General features: G+C 45.3%; 1 protein-coding gene and 1 non-coding gene across 2 annotated transcripts in view; one reads left to right on the plus strand and one right to left on the minus strand.

Annotated features, from left to right (window-relative positions):
* Positions 1-4,253: 4,253 nt before the first annotated feature.
* On the minus strand, positions 4,254-4,372 carry LOC144494442 (5S ribosomal RNA). The gene has a single exon (XR_013498056.1). It is a non-coding gene; the product is annotated as a 5S ribosomal RNA (ribosomal RNA).
* Positions 4,373-6,967: 2,595 nt separating this feature from the next.
* Positions 6,968-14,790, plus strand: part of LOC144493939 (delta(14)-sterol reductase LBR-like) — a 122,753-nt gene continuing 114,930 nt past the window's right edge. Inside the window, exon 1 of the mRNA XM_078213515.1 lies at positions 6,968-7,079. The gene's annotated coding sequence lies outside the window, so the exon portion shown is untranslated. The remainder of the gene's footprint in view (positions 7,080-14,790) is intronic.

A 14,790-nucleotide genomic window follows, 5' to 3' on the forward strand; every position in this document is an offset into this window, starting at 1 on the left:
CTTTCAAGGAGCTATGAACCTGTACCCCTTGATCTCTTTTATGTAACTCTCCTCAACATCCTACCATTAACTGAGTAAGTCCTGTCCTGGTTCAATCTACCAAAATGCATCACCTCGCATTTATCTAATATAAACTCCATCTGCCATTCGTCAGCCCTCTGGTCCAATTGATCAAGATCCCGTTGCAATTTGAGATAACCTTCTTCAAAGAACAAAGAAAATTACAGCACAGGAACAGGTCCTTCGGCCCTCCAAGCCTGCACCAACCATGCTGCCCGACTTAACTAAAACTCCCTACCCTTCCGGGGACCATATCCCTCCATTCCCATCCTATTCATGTATTTGTCCAGGCGCCCCTTAAAACTCACTATCGTATCTGCTTCCACTACCTCACCCGGCAGCGAGTTCCAGGCACCCACCACCCTCTGTGTAAAAAACTTGCCTCGTACATCTCCTTTAAACCTTGCCCCCTAGTAATTGATTCTTCCACACTGGGAAAAAGTTTCTGACTATCCACTCTGTCCATGCCCCTCATAATCTTGTAGACGTCTATCAGGTCGCCCGTCAACCTCCATCGTTCCAGTGAGAACAAACCAAGTTTCTCCAACCTCTCCTCATAGCTAATGCCCTCCATGCCAGGCAACATCCTGGTAAATCTTTTCTGTACCCTCTCCAAAGCCTCCACATCCTTCTGGAAGTGTGGCGACCAGAATTAAACACTATATTCAAAGTGCAGCCTAACTAAGGTTCTATAAAGCTGTAACATGACTTGCCAATTTTTAAACTCAATGCCCCGACCAATGAAAGCAAGCATGCCGTATGCCTTCTTGACTACCTTCTCCACCTGCGTTGCCACTTTCAATGACCTGTGTACCTGTACACCCAGATTCCTCTGCCTATCAATACTCTTAAGGGTTCTGCCATTTACTGTATATTTTCCATCTTTATTAGACTTTCCAAAATGCATTACCTCACATTTATCGGGATTAAACTCCATCTGCCATCTCTCCGCAGAAGCCTCCAACCAATTTATATACTGCTGTATCCTCTGAGGGTCCTCATCGCTATCTGCAAATCCACCAACCTTTGTCTCATCCGCAAACTTACTAATCAAACCAGTTACATTTTCCTCCAAATCATTTATATATATTACGAACAGCAAAGGTCTCAGCACTGATCCCTGAGGAACACCACTTGTCACAGCCCTCCATTCAGAAACTGCTACCCTCTGTCTTCTATGACCGAGCCAGTTTTGTATCCACCTTGCCAGCTCATCTCTGATCCCATGCGACTTCACCTTCATGCACCAGACTGCCATGAGGGACCTTGTCAAAGGCCTTACTGAAGTCCATGTAGACAACATCCACTGCCCTGCCCTCATCAATCATCTTTGTCACTTCCTCGAAAAACTTGATCAGGTTAGTGAGACATGACCTCCCCTTCACAAAACCATGTTGCCTCTCGCTAATATGTTCACTTATTTGCAAGTGGAGTAAATCCTGTCTCGAAGAATCCTCTCCAATAATTTCCCTACCACTGATATAAGGCTCACCGGCCTGTAATTACCTGGATTATTCTTGCTACCCTTTTTAAACAAAGGAACAACATTCACTGTCCACTATACCACCAATCTTCTTTAGTTTAGTTAGGGCATCATGTTCAGCAGAGGCCTGGCAGGCCGAAGGGCCTGTTTCTGTGCTGTACTTTTCTTTGTTCTGATCAGTCAGCTGGATGAAAAGTTATGCATTGCATATTTCATGGGAAGGTGCTGGGCTGGGTATTAGTGATGATTGAAGAGTGGAACAAGATAAGGAACAATTCCTTCAGAAAGGTGGAAAGGGGAAAACGTATTAAACATACAACATAGAAGCAAGAGAAGGCCATTCAGCCCTTCCAGCCTGCTCCACCATTCATTTTGATCATGGCTGATCATCAAATTCAATATCCTGATCCCATCTTCCCCCCCATATCCCTAGATCACTTCAGTCTCAAGAGCTATGTCTAATTTATTCTTGAAATCACAAAACGTTTTGGCCTCAACTGCTTTCTGTGGTAGTGAATTCCACACATTCACCACCCTCTGGGGGAAAAATACTTCTCCTCACTTCAGTTCTAAAAGGTTTACCCTTATCCTCAAATTATGACCCCTAGTTCTGGACTCCCCCACCATCAGGAACATTGTTTTCAAATTTACCCTGCCGAATCCTGTTAAAATTAAGTAAGTTTCTATGAGATTCCCTCTCACTCTTCTAAGCTCCAATGAATACAACCCTAACCGACTTAGTCTCTCCTCATATGACAGACCTGACATTCTAGGAATTAACCTGGTAAACCTTTGCTGCACTCCCTCTATGGCAAGGACATCTTCTTCAGAGGATACCAAAACTGCACACAGTACTCCAGATGTGGCCTCACCAACGCCCTATACAATTGCAGTAAAACATCCCTATCCCTATACTCAAATCCTCTTGTTATGAAGGCCAACATTCCATTTGGCTTCTTTACTGTTTGCTCTACCTACGCGCTTACTTTCAGTGACTGATGCACAACAATGCCAAGGTCTCGCTGAGCATCCACCTCTCTCAATTTACACCCATTCAAGTAATAATGCTTTCCAAATGCTGAGCTATGAAATCTTTGATAATGGACTCTAGCAACTTCCCCAGTACCGATGTTAGGCTCACTGATCTATAGTTCCCTGTTTTCTCTCTACCTGTCTTTTTGAATAGCGGGCTTACATTAGCTACCCTCCATTCTTTAGGAACCAGTCAAGAGTCCAAATAATTTTGGAAAACGACAACCAGTGGATCTCCGAATGTTGTGGGGGAATGTGTACAGGGTTGAAATCTGTGCTTTGCATTTAAGATCTAATGGGGGGGCCTTTCTCACCATCAGCCACATTACATCTTGGTGGTTATTTGAAAATTGTGATGATGAGGCAAGCAGCCAAATTACTTTTGACAGTCTGGTCAGGGAAGCATTTGACTTGTTCCAAGTTGTCGGGTAAATGCCAGTGCTGTAGTTGCATTAGAGCTGTTTAGACTGGGTTAGCAATAATTCTGCAGCATAGGTTTTCAGCATCACAACCAGGGTATTGTCAGGACTCATTGCTTTTGCTGTGTCTTGTACACTCGGCCAGATTATCAGGACCTGGAGATTTATGCACCTTCAATGCCATCAATTTCCCCAAAACCATTTTTCTCTAATACTGATTTCCTTCAGTTCCTCACTAAAAGCGGTTTCTCCCAGAACTTCTTGACTTCCTTTGTGACGATAGAAGCAAAGTACAAATTGAGTTTCTTAGCCATTTCTTCGTTCCCCGTTATAAATTCTCCCATTTCTGACTGTAAGGGGCCGACATTTATTTTTGTCAATCTTTTCCTCTTTACATACCTATAGAAACTTTTAGTCAGTTTTTATGCATAGAATCCCTACAGTGCAGAGGAAGGCCATTCGGCCCATCAAGTCTGCACCGACCACAAGCCCACCCAGGCCCCACTCCCATAACCCCACATATTTACCCTGCTAATCCACTGACACCAGGGCCAATTTAGCATGACCAATCAACCCAACCTGCACATCTCTGGACTGTGGGAGGAAACCGGAGCATCCAGAGGAAACCCACGCAGACACGGGGAGAACGTGCAAACTTCGCACAGACAGTGACCCAAGGCTGGAATTGAACCCGGGTCCCTGGCGCTGTGAGGTAGTAGTGCCAACTACCATGCCACCCATATGCAATCATAAATCAAATTTCCACTAGATGACAACAAAGTTGTAAGGAAAATATGGAAGTGAGTACAGAGGTGTGGATATAAACCAACCACATGGCCTTTATCTAATTCTCACACACCTCATCTTGAGCTGTTGGATTTAGGCTGGAACTAGACTGGAACAGTCTTTGCTTCATAACTGGCTGGTTGCAGGAGTCTGTTGATACTGACAACAATCTACTTATATGGAGGGCCAGGCCAACAACAATATGGGATCCAGAACGGTCACCAACAGCGGCCACCAACGCCACCAAAAAAAAGGAGGCCATTTGGCCCATTGAGTCTGTACCGACCACAATCCCCCCCAGGCCCTATTTCCTTTGGACTGTGGGAGGAAACCGGAGCACCCGGAGGAAACCCACGCAGACACGGAGAAAGTGAAAACTCCACACAGACAATGACCTGAGGCCGGGAATTGAACCTGGATCTCTGGTGCTGTGAGGCAGCAGTGCTAACCACTGTGCCACCATGCCGCCGCAAAGCCTACTGCACCTGGTATTCCCAGACAGTCTCCTGTCCAAGTACTAACCAGGCCTGAGTCTGCTTAGCTTCTGAGATCAGACGAGATCGAGCATTTTCAGACTAGTATGGCTGTAGGCCATATATACCCTGCTAGCTTACTTTCATTCTCTATCTTCCACTTCTTAACCAATCCCTTGGTCCTCCTTTGCTGAATTTTAAACTGCTCCCAATCATCAAGTCTACTGCTTTTTTTGTCAATTTGTATGCTGCTTCTTTGAACCTAGTAATATCCCTAATTTCCCTTGTAAACCATAGTTTAGCCAAAGTTTCCTTACCATTCTTGAGCCAAACAGAAATAAACAACTTCTGGAGTTCACCCATTCATTCCTTAAATGCTTGTCGTTGCCTGTCCAATGTCCCTCCTTTCAGTAATGTTTCTCAGTCCATCGTGGCCAATTCATGCCTCATACCATCATAGTTATCTTTATTGAGATTCAGGACCCTGGTCTCAGAATCAACTACATCACTATCCACGTTGACAAAGAATTCTACCATATTATGGTCACTCATCCTCACACGTTCTCTCACAACTGGATTGCCAAGAAATCCTTTCTCAATTTTTGATTTGATTTGATTTATTATTGTCACATGTATTTACAGTGAAAAGTATTGTTTCTTGCGCGCTGTACAGACAAAATATACCGTTCATAGAGAAGGAAATGAGAGAGTGCAGAATGTAGTGTTACAGTCATAGCTCGGGTGTAGAAAAAGATCAACTTAATGCAAGGTAAGTCCATTCAGAAGTCTGACAGCAGCAGTGAAGAAGCTGTTCTTGAGTTGGTTGGTACGTGACCTCAGACTTTTGTATCTTTTTCCAGAAAGAAGAAGGTGGAAGAGAGAATGTCCAGGGTGCATGGGGTCCTTACTTATGCTGGCTGCTTTGCCGAGGCAGTGGGAAGTGTAGACAGAGTCAATGGATGGGAGGCTGGTTTGCATGATGGATGGGGCTACATTCACCTTTTGTAGTTCCTTGCGGTCTTGGGCAGAGCAGGAGCCATACCAAGCTGTGATACAACCAGAAAAAATGGTTTCTATGGTGCATCTGTAAAAGTTGGTGAGAGTCGTAGCTGACATGCCAAATTTCCTTAGTCTTCTGAGAAAGTAGAGGCGTTGGTGGGCTTTAGAACATAGAACAGTACAGCACAGAACAGGCCCTTCGGCCCACGATGTTGTGCCGAGCTTTATCTGAAACCAAGATCAAGCTATCCCACTCCCTATCATCCTGGTGTGCTCCATGTGCCTATCCAATAACCGCTTTCTTCACTATAGCGTCGGCAAGGAAGGACCAGGACAGGTTGTTGGTGACCTGGACACCTAAAAACTTGAAGCTCTCGACCCTTTCTACTTCGTCCCCATTGATGTAGACAGGGGCATGTTCTCCTTTACGCTTCCTGAAGTTGATGACAATCTCCTTCATTTTGTTGACATTGAGGGAGAGATTATTGTTGGCGCACCAGTTCACCAGATACTCCATCTCATTCCTGTACTCTGTCTCGTCATTGTTTGAGATCCGACTCACTACAGTGGTGCCGTCAGCAAACTTGACAATTGAATTGGAGGGGAATTTGGCCACAGTCATAGGTGTTATAAGGAGTATAGTAAGGGGCTGAGAACATAGCCTTGTGGGGCACCGGTGTTGAGGATGATCGTGGAGGAAGGGTTGTTGCCTATCCTTACTGATTGTGGTCTGTGAGTTAGAAAGTTCAGGATCCAGTCGCAGAGGGAGGTGCTGACGCCCAGGCCACGGAGTTTGGAGGTGAGTTTCGTGGTAATAATAGTGTTGAAGGCTGAGCTGTAGTCAATAAATAGGAGTCTGACATAGGTGTCCTTGTTATCTAGGTGTTCCAGGGTTGAGTGCAGGGCCAGGGAAATGGCAGAGATGGGAAATTTGGTGTTGCCAATTAGCATTATACGAGAAGCAGCAGAACTTTTGTCATTTTTGTCTCTTGCCTTCCAGGCTGGCGCAGTCCTTCCTTTTTTGTTCTTTTTTTCCTGTGACATTTCTAACTTCTTCAGTTATGGGTGGTCATTGACCTGAGTGTTAACTCTGATTCCCATCTCCACAGAGGAGTACATCTAGCATTTTCTGTTTTTATTTTAGATGCGCAGCATCCTGAGGTTTTTTGTGTTGAAACAAATTTTTCACACAGAGGGTGGTGGGCGAGTGGAATCGGCTGCCGTCAGTGGTGGTGGAGGCGAACCCAATAGGGTCTTTTAAGAGACTCCTGGATGAGTACATGGAGCTTAATAGGATGGAGGGTTATAGGTAGGTCTCGAAGGTAGGGATGTGTTCGGCACAACTTGTGGGCCGAAGGGCCTGTTTGTGCTGTAGTTTTTCTATGTTCTAAATGGACCTATTGTGCGTGTGTGTTCAGTGGTTGTCAGTTTTTTTCATACATAAGTGTTTGATCTGATTTTTTTCGCTGTCTCTGATGAGGATGTGAGTACAAACCTGTCTGTCCTTTGGTGAAGCTGGTGCTGTTTGAATGCCGCCTGTCAGTCAGTCAGCGCCGGAACCCCGGCCGCTGACGGGTTTTTCTGGCTCCGCCATTTTGTGGTAACCGTTAGCGAAGGTGCTGCTCGAGCGACCCGCTCGGCCAATCAGCGAGCGGCGTGGCCATTCAAACCCCCGGCTCTGGACCAATGGGAGAGTTTGGCGCCTTAGCGGAGCTCGCGAGCGGCGGCGGCGGAAAGCAGCAACTTGGCGACCGTTTAAAAAAGAAACCGCCTTTCGCTGCACACCAGAACATCCCAGTTAGTGAGGGAAAGACTTCAACATCTCAGGTAAGGTACCGTTTCCTCTCACCGTCTGAAGGTAAAATTGGTGAGTTTGGGCAGCAAGATTGATTGTTTTTCAAACTTGTTGTATTTGACTTTTTGAGAGGGTGGGGGACATGTTTCCGCCTGTCAACTTTCTTAACACGGTGGATGGAAAAATATAATCATGCGTAAAAAGATAACGTATATCGTCTAGTTTAGTGTGTAAAGGTGCGCTTTGCAGTTTATCTCCCCCCCCCCCCCCCGCCCCGCCGCCCCGCTTTGGGTTAACTTTCGGATTACGGTGGTTTTGATTAAATTTCCTGTTTTGAAGCCACGAGACTCCATAAAGTTTAAAATCCTGACTTTTCCCTCCCGTTTGAGAGGCAGAATTAAACACCTTCGCCACATAGGCTTAAGTTACGCTGCAAATTTTAGTTGAAAACTTCTGCTGGAATCTGTCTCGGGAATTCCCCCCCCCTCCCCAAATGTTGCAAGCGAATGATGGGATAAGATAATCCTTGACCCCTTTTCATCCCTGTTAAATGTTGTTCTGGATTTCAATGTTTTATTTGTGTTGAGCGAGATTTTATTTTGCCTTGTTTATTTTGTTTGGACATCTCCACAACTGCCAGAAAACAAGTGCATGGGGAGTCACCTCCAGCTGGCTGTCACTCAACAATGTGACAAAACCCTATTTCAGTTCATCAAACACTCAGTTTAGCAAAACGTCTTTTAAAATTTAAACTGATTTAAAAAAATATTGTAATAAAAAAGTCGATGCTTCACACTGCCTGCATTTATTTGTGATTTAATATTGTTAGAGTTCATTTCAAAAGAAGACTTTATTTTTGAGTGGTGGGGGGAGGGATGTCAGGGAAATGGAGTCAATGTCAGGTAAAATGTAATTGGTACCTTCATTGTAAGATTTGTGCACTGGAATCTACTTACCTATTCTCCCCTTTGGAAAATGTTTGCAGTATTGTGTTTTGTGGGAAGAAAAGTACAATTAATGAGACCTCAGCTGGTGTTGGGTTTCACTTTTGCCTCGGTATAAAAGAGCAGTTGACATTTGGAGATAATGCTGTGTGTAGTGGGGTTGCTTTGCTGCACATCTTTATGCCATTTCTATTAGCTTTGTGCACGGGTTATAGTGCTTAAATTTGTTTGACCTCATTCATTATTCTCAAATTAAATTTTTATTCATAATTTGTCCTAATTTCTCATCTCTTTCCCCATATACACAATAAGAACAGGAGTAGGCCAGCAGGTCCTTCAAGCCTACCCCGCCATTCAATAAGATCATGGCTGATCTTTGCTGGCTTCAACTCCTTTTCTGTGCCACTTCCCCAAAGCTCTCCATTCCTTGATCTATCAAATATTTATCCACCTCCACTTTGAATACTTATTATGATCCAGCATCAAGCATCCTTTGGGTCAGAGAATTCCAGAGATTCATCACCCTCTGCGAGAATAAATTTCTGTGCACCTCAGTTTTAAATGACCGGTTCTTTATCTTGTAGCTATGTGTCCTTGTTCAAGACTCTCCCACTAGTGAAAACATCTCATCATCTACCCTGTCAAGCGCCCTCAGGATCTTTTATGTTGAATAAGATCACTCCTCACTCTTCTAAACTTCAAGGAATACAGACCCAGACTATTTAGTCTCTCTTGATAGGATAACCTTCTCATCCCAGGAATTGGCATGATGAATCTCCTTTGGACTGCCTCCAATGTTACTATATCCTTTTTTAGGTAAGGGGACCAAAACTGTACGCAGTATTCCAGGTGAGGCCTCACCAACACCCTGTACAATTGCAACACAACTTCCCCATTTTAAACTCCAATCCCTTTGCAAAAAAGGCCAAAATGCTGTTTGCCTTAATTACTTGTTGGACCTACCTGCTAACCTTTTGTGATTCATGCACTAGAACACCTAGATCCCTCTGTATTCCACTCACTTGCAGTCTCTCTCCATTTAGATAAAAAATTGCCTTTTGATTTCTCCTACCGAAGTGCATGACTTCACACTTTGCCACATTATACTCCTTTTGCCATGTTTTCATCCAGTCACCTAATCTATCTATATCCCATTGCAGATTCACATAATGTCCTTCCACCTATCTTCGTATCATTGGCAAATTCGGAAACCTTGCATTCTGTTCCTTCCTCCATGCCATTATGTAAACAGTGAATAATTGCAGGATCCCTGTGGAACTCCACTAGTTGTACCTTTCCACTCTGAAAAAGACCCATTTATTCCAGCCCTCTTTTTTTCTGATGTGACAATCAGTTTTCAATCCATGCTCGCACACTTCTCCGATTCCATGGGCTTTGCCTTAATGCACCAACCAATGATTAGCTATTTCTCATCAACACACTATACAATTGCAACAACACTTCTCTACTTTTATCCATCAGTCCTTTTTAAAAGGGATTGAGAAAGCAAATGTCGACCAACTGTTTCCTCTTATGGGGCAATCTAGAACAAGAGATCACAGGTATATGTTATGTCTGTGGGAAGGCAAAGGGACGTCTGGTAAGTGGGAGGCTTTCAAAAGTGCGTTAACCAGGGTTCAGGATAAGCACATTCCTCTTAGAGTGAAGGGCAAGGCTGGTAGAAGTAGGGAACCCTGGATGACTCGGGATATTGAGGCTCTGGTCAAGAAGAAGAAGGAGGTACATGACATGCATAGGCAGCTGGGATCAAGTGAATTCCTTGAAGAGTATAGGGGGTGTAGGAGTTGAGTTAAGAGAGAAATCAGGAGGGCAAAAAGGGGACATGAGATTGCTTTGGCAGATAAGGCAAAGGAGAATCCAAAGAGCTTCTACAAATACATAAAGGGCAAGGAAGAGAGTAGGGCCTCCAGAGGATCAACAAGGTCATCTATGTATGGACCCACAAGAAATGGGTGAGATCCTAAAAGAATATTTCTCATCAGTATTTACTGTTGAGATAAGCATGGATGTTAGGGAACTTGGGGAAATAAATAGTGATATCTTGAGGAGTGTACATATAACAGAGAAGGAGGTGTTGGAAGTCTTAAAGCGCATCAAGGTAGATAAATCCCCGGGACTTGATGGTGTATCCCAGAACATTGTGGGAGACTAGGGAGGAAATTGCAGGTCCCCAGGAAGAGATATTTGAATCATCGATAGTCACAGGTGAGGTGCCTGAAGATTGGAGGGTGGCAAATGTTGTGCCTTTGTTTAAAAAGGGCTGCAGGGAAAAGCCTGGGAACTACAGGCCGGTGAGCCTCACATCTGTCGTGGGTAAGTTGTTAGAGGTATTTTGAGAGACAGGATATACAGGCATTTGGAGACACAAGGACTGATTAGGGACAGTCAGCATGGCTTTGTGAATGGAAAATCATGTGTCTCAAATTTTGGTTGAGCTTTTTGAAGGGCTAACCAAGAAGATCGATGAGGGCAGTGCAGTTGATGTTGTCTACATGGACTTTAGCAAGGCCTTTGACAAGGTACCGTATGGTAGGTTGCTGCATAAGATGAAATCTCACTGGATCCAAGGTGAGGTAGCCAATTGGATACAAAATTGGCTGGATGACAGAAGCCGGAGGGTGGTTGTAGAGCGTTGTTTTTTAAACTGGAGGCCTGTGACCAGCAGTGTGCCTCGGGGATCAGTGCTGGGTCCACTGCTATTTGACATTTATATTAATGATTTGGATGAGAATATAGGAGGCAAGGTTAGTAAGTTTGCAGATGACACTAAAATTGGTGGCATAGTGTTGAACGCGTGGCTAAAGGACTGGTGCAAGAGGGAGGGTTTTAAATTCATAGATAACTGGGAAATCTTCAAGTCAGGATGGCAACTGTACAGAAAGGATGGGTTACACCTTAACTGGAAGGGAGCAAATATCCTGGCTGGGAGTTTTGCTAGAGTGTTTCGGCAGGATTTAAACTAGTGTGGCAGGGGGTGGGGAACAAAACAGGAGGTCAGTAAATACTGAGGCTGGGGTCGAGCTGGGGGCCAGGGCAAGGCTAGCTAAGAAGAGGAGCACTCTGGAGGAGGAGGACCTGACTGGGCCTGGAGGTCTGGAGTGCATCTGCTTCAATGCGAGGAGTGTAACGGGTAAAACAGACGAACTTAGGGCCTTAATGCTTGTGCGGAATTTGGATGTGGTTGCAGTGACGGAAACTTGGTTAAAAGAAGGACAGGACTGGCAGCTGAATATTCCGGGGTATAAGTGTTTTAGGCGAGACAGAGGAGGGGCTAAAAAAGGTGGGGGAGTAGCGATATTAGTTAAGGAGCATATTACCGCGGTGCAGAGGGTAGACAACTTAGAGGGGTCATGTACTGAGTCGCTGTGGGTGGAACTCAGAAACAGGAAGGGTGCAGTCACTATGCTGGGGGTGTACTACAGACCACCCAACAGCCCACGGGAAGTGGAGGAAAGGATATGTCAGGAGATTCTGGATAGGTGCAGAAAGCATAGGGTTGTTGTAGTGGGGGACTTTAATTTCCCTGGCACAGACTGGAAAGTGCTTAGAGCTGGGGGTCCGGACGGGGAGGAATTTATAAAATGCGTACTGGAAGGACCTTTGGAACAGTATGTAGATAGCCTGACTAGAGAGGGGGCTATACTGGACCTAGTTCTGGGAAATGAGCCCGGTCAGGTCGTCAAAGGTTCGGTAGGGGAACATGTGGCAAATAGTGACCACAACTCTGTTAACTTTAGGATAGTAATGGACAAGGATGAGTGCTGTCCTACGGGCAGGGTGCTAAATTGGGGGAAGGCTGACTATAGCCGGATTAGGCAGGAATTGGTGGATGTTGATTGGGAGAGGATGTTCGAGGGTAAGTCCGCGTCTGGCATGTGGGAGTCTTTTAAGGAATTATTGATAAGGCTGCAGGATAGGCATGTGCCTGTAAAAAGGAAAGATAGGAAAGGTAGGATTCGAGAGCCGTGGATAACCAGGGAAATTGAGGATCTGATTAAAATGAAAAGGGAGGCGTACGTTAAGTCCAGGCAACTGAAAACAGGTGGAGCTCTGGAGGAATACAGAGAGAGTAGGAAAGAACTCAAACGGGGAGTTAGAAGGGCAAAAAGAGGTCACGAGATGTTCTTGGCAGGCAGGATTAAGGAGAATCCTAAGGCATTCTATTCATACGTTAGGAACAAAAGAGTTGTCAGGGAGAAAATCGGACCTCTCAGGGACAAAGGAGGGGAATTATGCTTGGAACCCAAGGGAATAGGGGAGATCCTAAATGAATACTTTGCATCGGTATTCACGAAGGAGAGGGGCGTGTTAACCGGGAGTGTCTCGGAGGGAGGTGTTGACCCGTTAGAGAAAATCTCCATTACAAGAGAGGAAGTGTTAGGTTTTTTAGGGAACATTAAAACTGACAAAGCCCCAGGGCCTGATGGCATCTATCCTCGACTGCTCAGGGAGACGAGAGGTGAAATTGCTGGGCCTCTGACGGAAATCTTTGTCGCTTCTTTGGACACGGGTGAGGTCCCTGAGGATTGGAGGATAGCGAATGTGGTCCCGTTGTTTAAGAAGGGTAGCAGGGATAACCCAGGAAATTATAGGTCGTTGAGCTTGACGTCCGTGGTAGGGAAGTTGTTGGAGAGGATTCTTAGAGACAGGATGTATGTGCATTTAGAACTGAACAATCTCATTAGTGACAGACAGCATGGTTTTGTAAGAGGGAGGTCGTGCCTTACAAATTTGGTGGAGTTTTTTGAGGAAGTGACAAAAACGGTTGATGAAGGAAGGGCCGTGGATGTCGTCTATATGGATTTCAGTAAGGCATTTGACAAAGTCCCACATGGCAGGTTGGTTAAGAAGGTTAAGGCTCATGGGATACAAGGAGAAGTGGCTAGATGGGTGGAGAACTGGCTTGGCCATAGGAGACAGAGGGTAGTGGTCGAAGGGTCTTTTTCCGGCTGGAGGTCTGTGACCAGTGGTGTTCCGCAGGGCTCTGTACTGGGACCTCTGCTATTTGTGATATATATAAATGATTTGGAAGAAGGTGTAACTGGTGTAATCAGCAAGTTTGCGGATGACACGAAGATGGCTGGAATTGCGGATAGCGAAGAGCATTGTCGGGCAATACAGCAGGATATCGATAGGCTGGAAAATTGGGCGGAGAGGTGGCAGATGGAGTTTAATCCGGATAAATGCGAAGTGATGCATTTTGGAAGAAATAATGTAGGGAGGAGTTATACAATAAATGGCAGAGTCATCAGGAGTATAGAAACACAGAGGGACCGAGGTGTGCAAGTCCACAAATCCTTGAAGGTGGCAACACAGGTGGAGAAGGTGGTGAAGAAGGCATATGGTATGCTTGCCTTTATAGGACGGGGTATAGAGTATAAAAGCTGGAGTCTGATGATGCAGCTGTATAGAACGCTGGTTAGGCCACATTTGGAGTACTGCGTCCAGTTCTGGTCGCCGCACTACCAGAAGGACGTGGAGGCATTAGAGAGAGTGCAGAGAAGGTTTACCAGGATGTTGCCTGGTATGGAGGGTCTTAGCTATGAGGAGAGATTGGGTAGACTGGGGTTGTTCTCCTTGGAAAGACGGAGAATGAGGGGAGATCTAATAGAGGTATACAAGATTATGAAGGGTATAGATAGGGTGAACAGTGGGAAGCTTTTTCCCAGGTCGGAGGTGACGATCACGAGGGGTCACGGGCTCAAGGTGAGAGGGGCGAAGTATAACTCAGATATCAGAGGGACGTTTTTTACCCAGAGGGTGGTGGGGGCCTGGAATGCGCTGCCAAGTAGGGTGGTGGAGGCAGGCACGCTGACATCGTTTAAGATTTACCTGGATAGTCACATGAGCAGCCTGGGAATGGAGGGATACAAACGATTGGTCTAGTTGGACCAAGGAGCGGCACAGGCTTGGAGGGCCGAAGGGCCTGTTTCCTGTGCTGTACTGTTCTTTGTTCTTTGGACAGTGAAGAAGGTTATCTCCGATTGCAACAGGATCTTGATCAATTGGGCCAGTGGGCTGACGAATGACAGATGGAGTTTAATTTAGATAAATGCGAGGTGATGCATTTTGATAGATTGAACCAGGGCAGGACTTACTCAGTTAATGGTAGGGCATTGGGGAGAGTTACAGAACAAAGAGATCTAGGGATACATGTTCATAGCTCCTTGGAAGTGGAGTCACAGGTGGACAGATTGGTGAAGAAGGCATTCAGCATGCTTGGTTTCATCAGTCAGAACATTGAAATACGTCTTGTTGAAGTTGTACAAGACATTGGTAAGGCCACACTTGGAATACTGTGTGCAGTTCTGGTCATCCTATTATAGAAAGGATATTATTAAACTAGAAAGAGTGCAGAAGAGATTTACTAGGATGCTACTGGGACTTGATGGTTTGAGCTATAAGGAGAGGCTGGATAGACTGGGATTTTTTTCTCTGGAGCGTAGAAGGCTGAGGGGTGATTTTACAGAGGTCTATAAAATAATGAGGGGCACAGATCAGTGAGATAGTCGATATCTTTTCCCAGAGGTAGGGGAGTCTAAAACTAGAGGGCATAGGTTTATGGTGAGAGAGGCGAGATACAAAAGTGTCCAGAGGGGCAATTTTTTCACGCAGGTGAAATTAAGAAATTGTCTCCAGACAAGACAGCCAGTGAAACTCTGCAGGTCTAGGCAACTGTGGGGGTTACAAATAGTGTGGGTTCATGTCACACTATTTGTAACTCCCACAGTTGCGTGGACCTGCAGAGTTTCACTGGCTGTCTTGTCTGGAGACAATA

This window comes from Mustelus asterias, chromosome 5 (genome assembly GCF_964213995.1).
Source record: "Mustelus asterias chromosome 5, sMusAst1.hap1.1, whole genome shotgun sequence".
In the NCBI taxonomy this organism is placed as follows: Eukaryota; Metazoa; Chordata; class Chondrichthyes; order Carcharhiniformes; family Triakidae; genus Mustelus; species Mustelus asterias.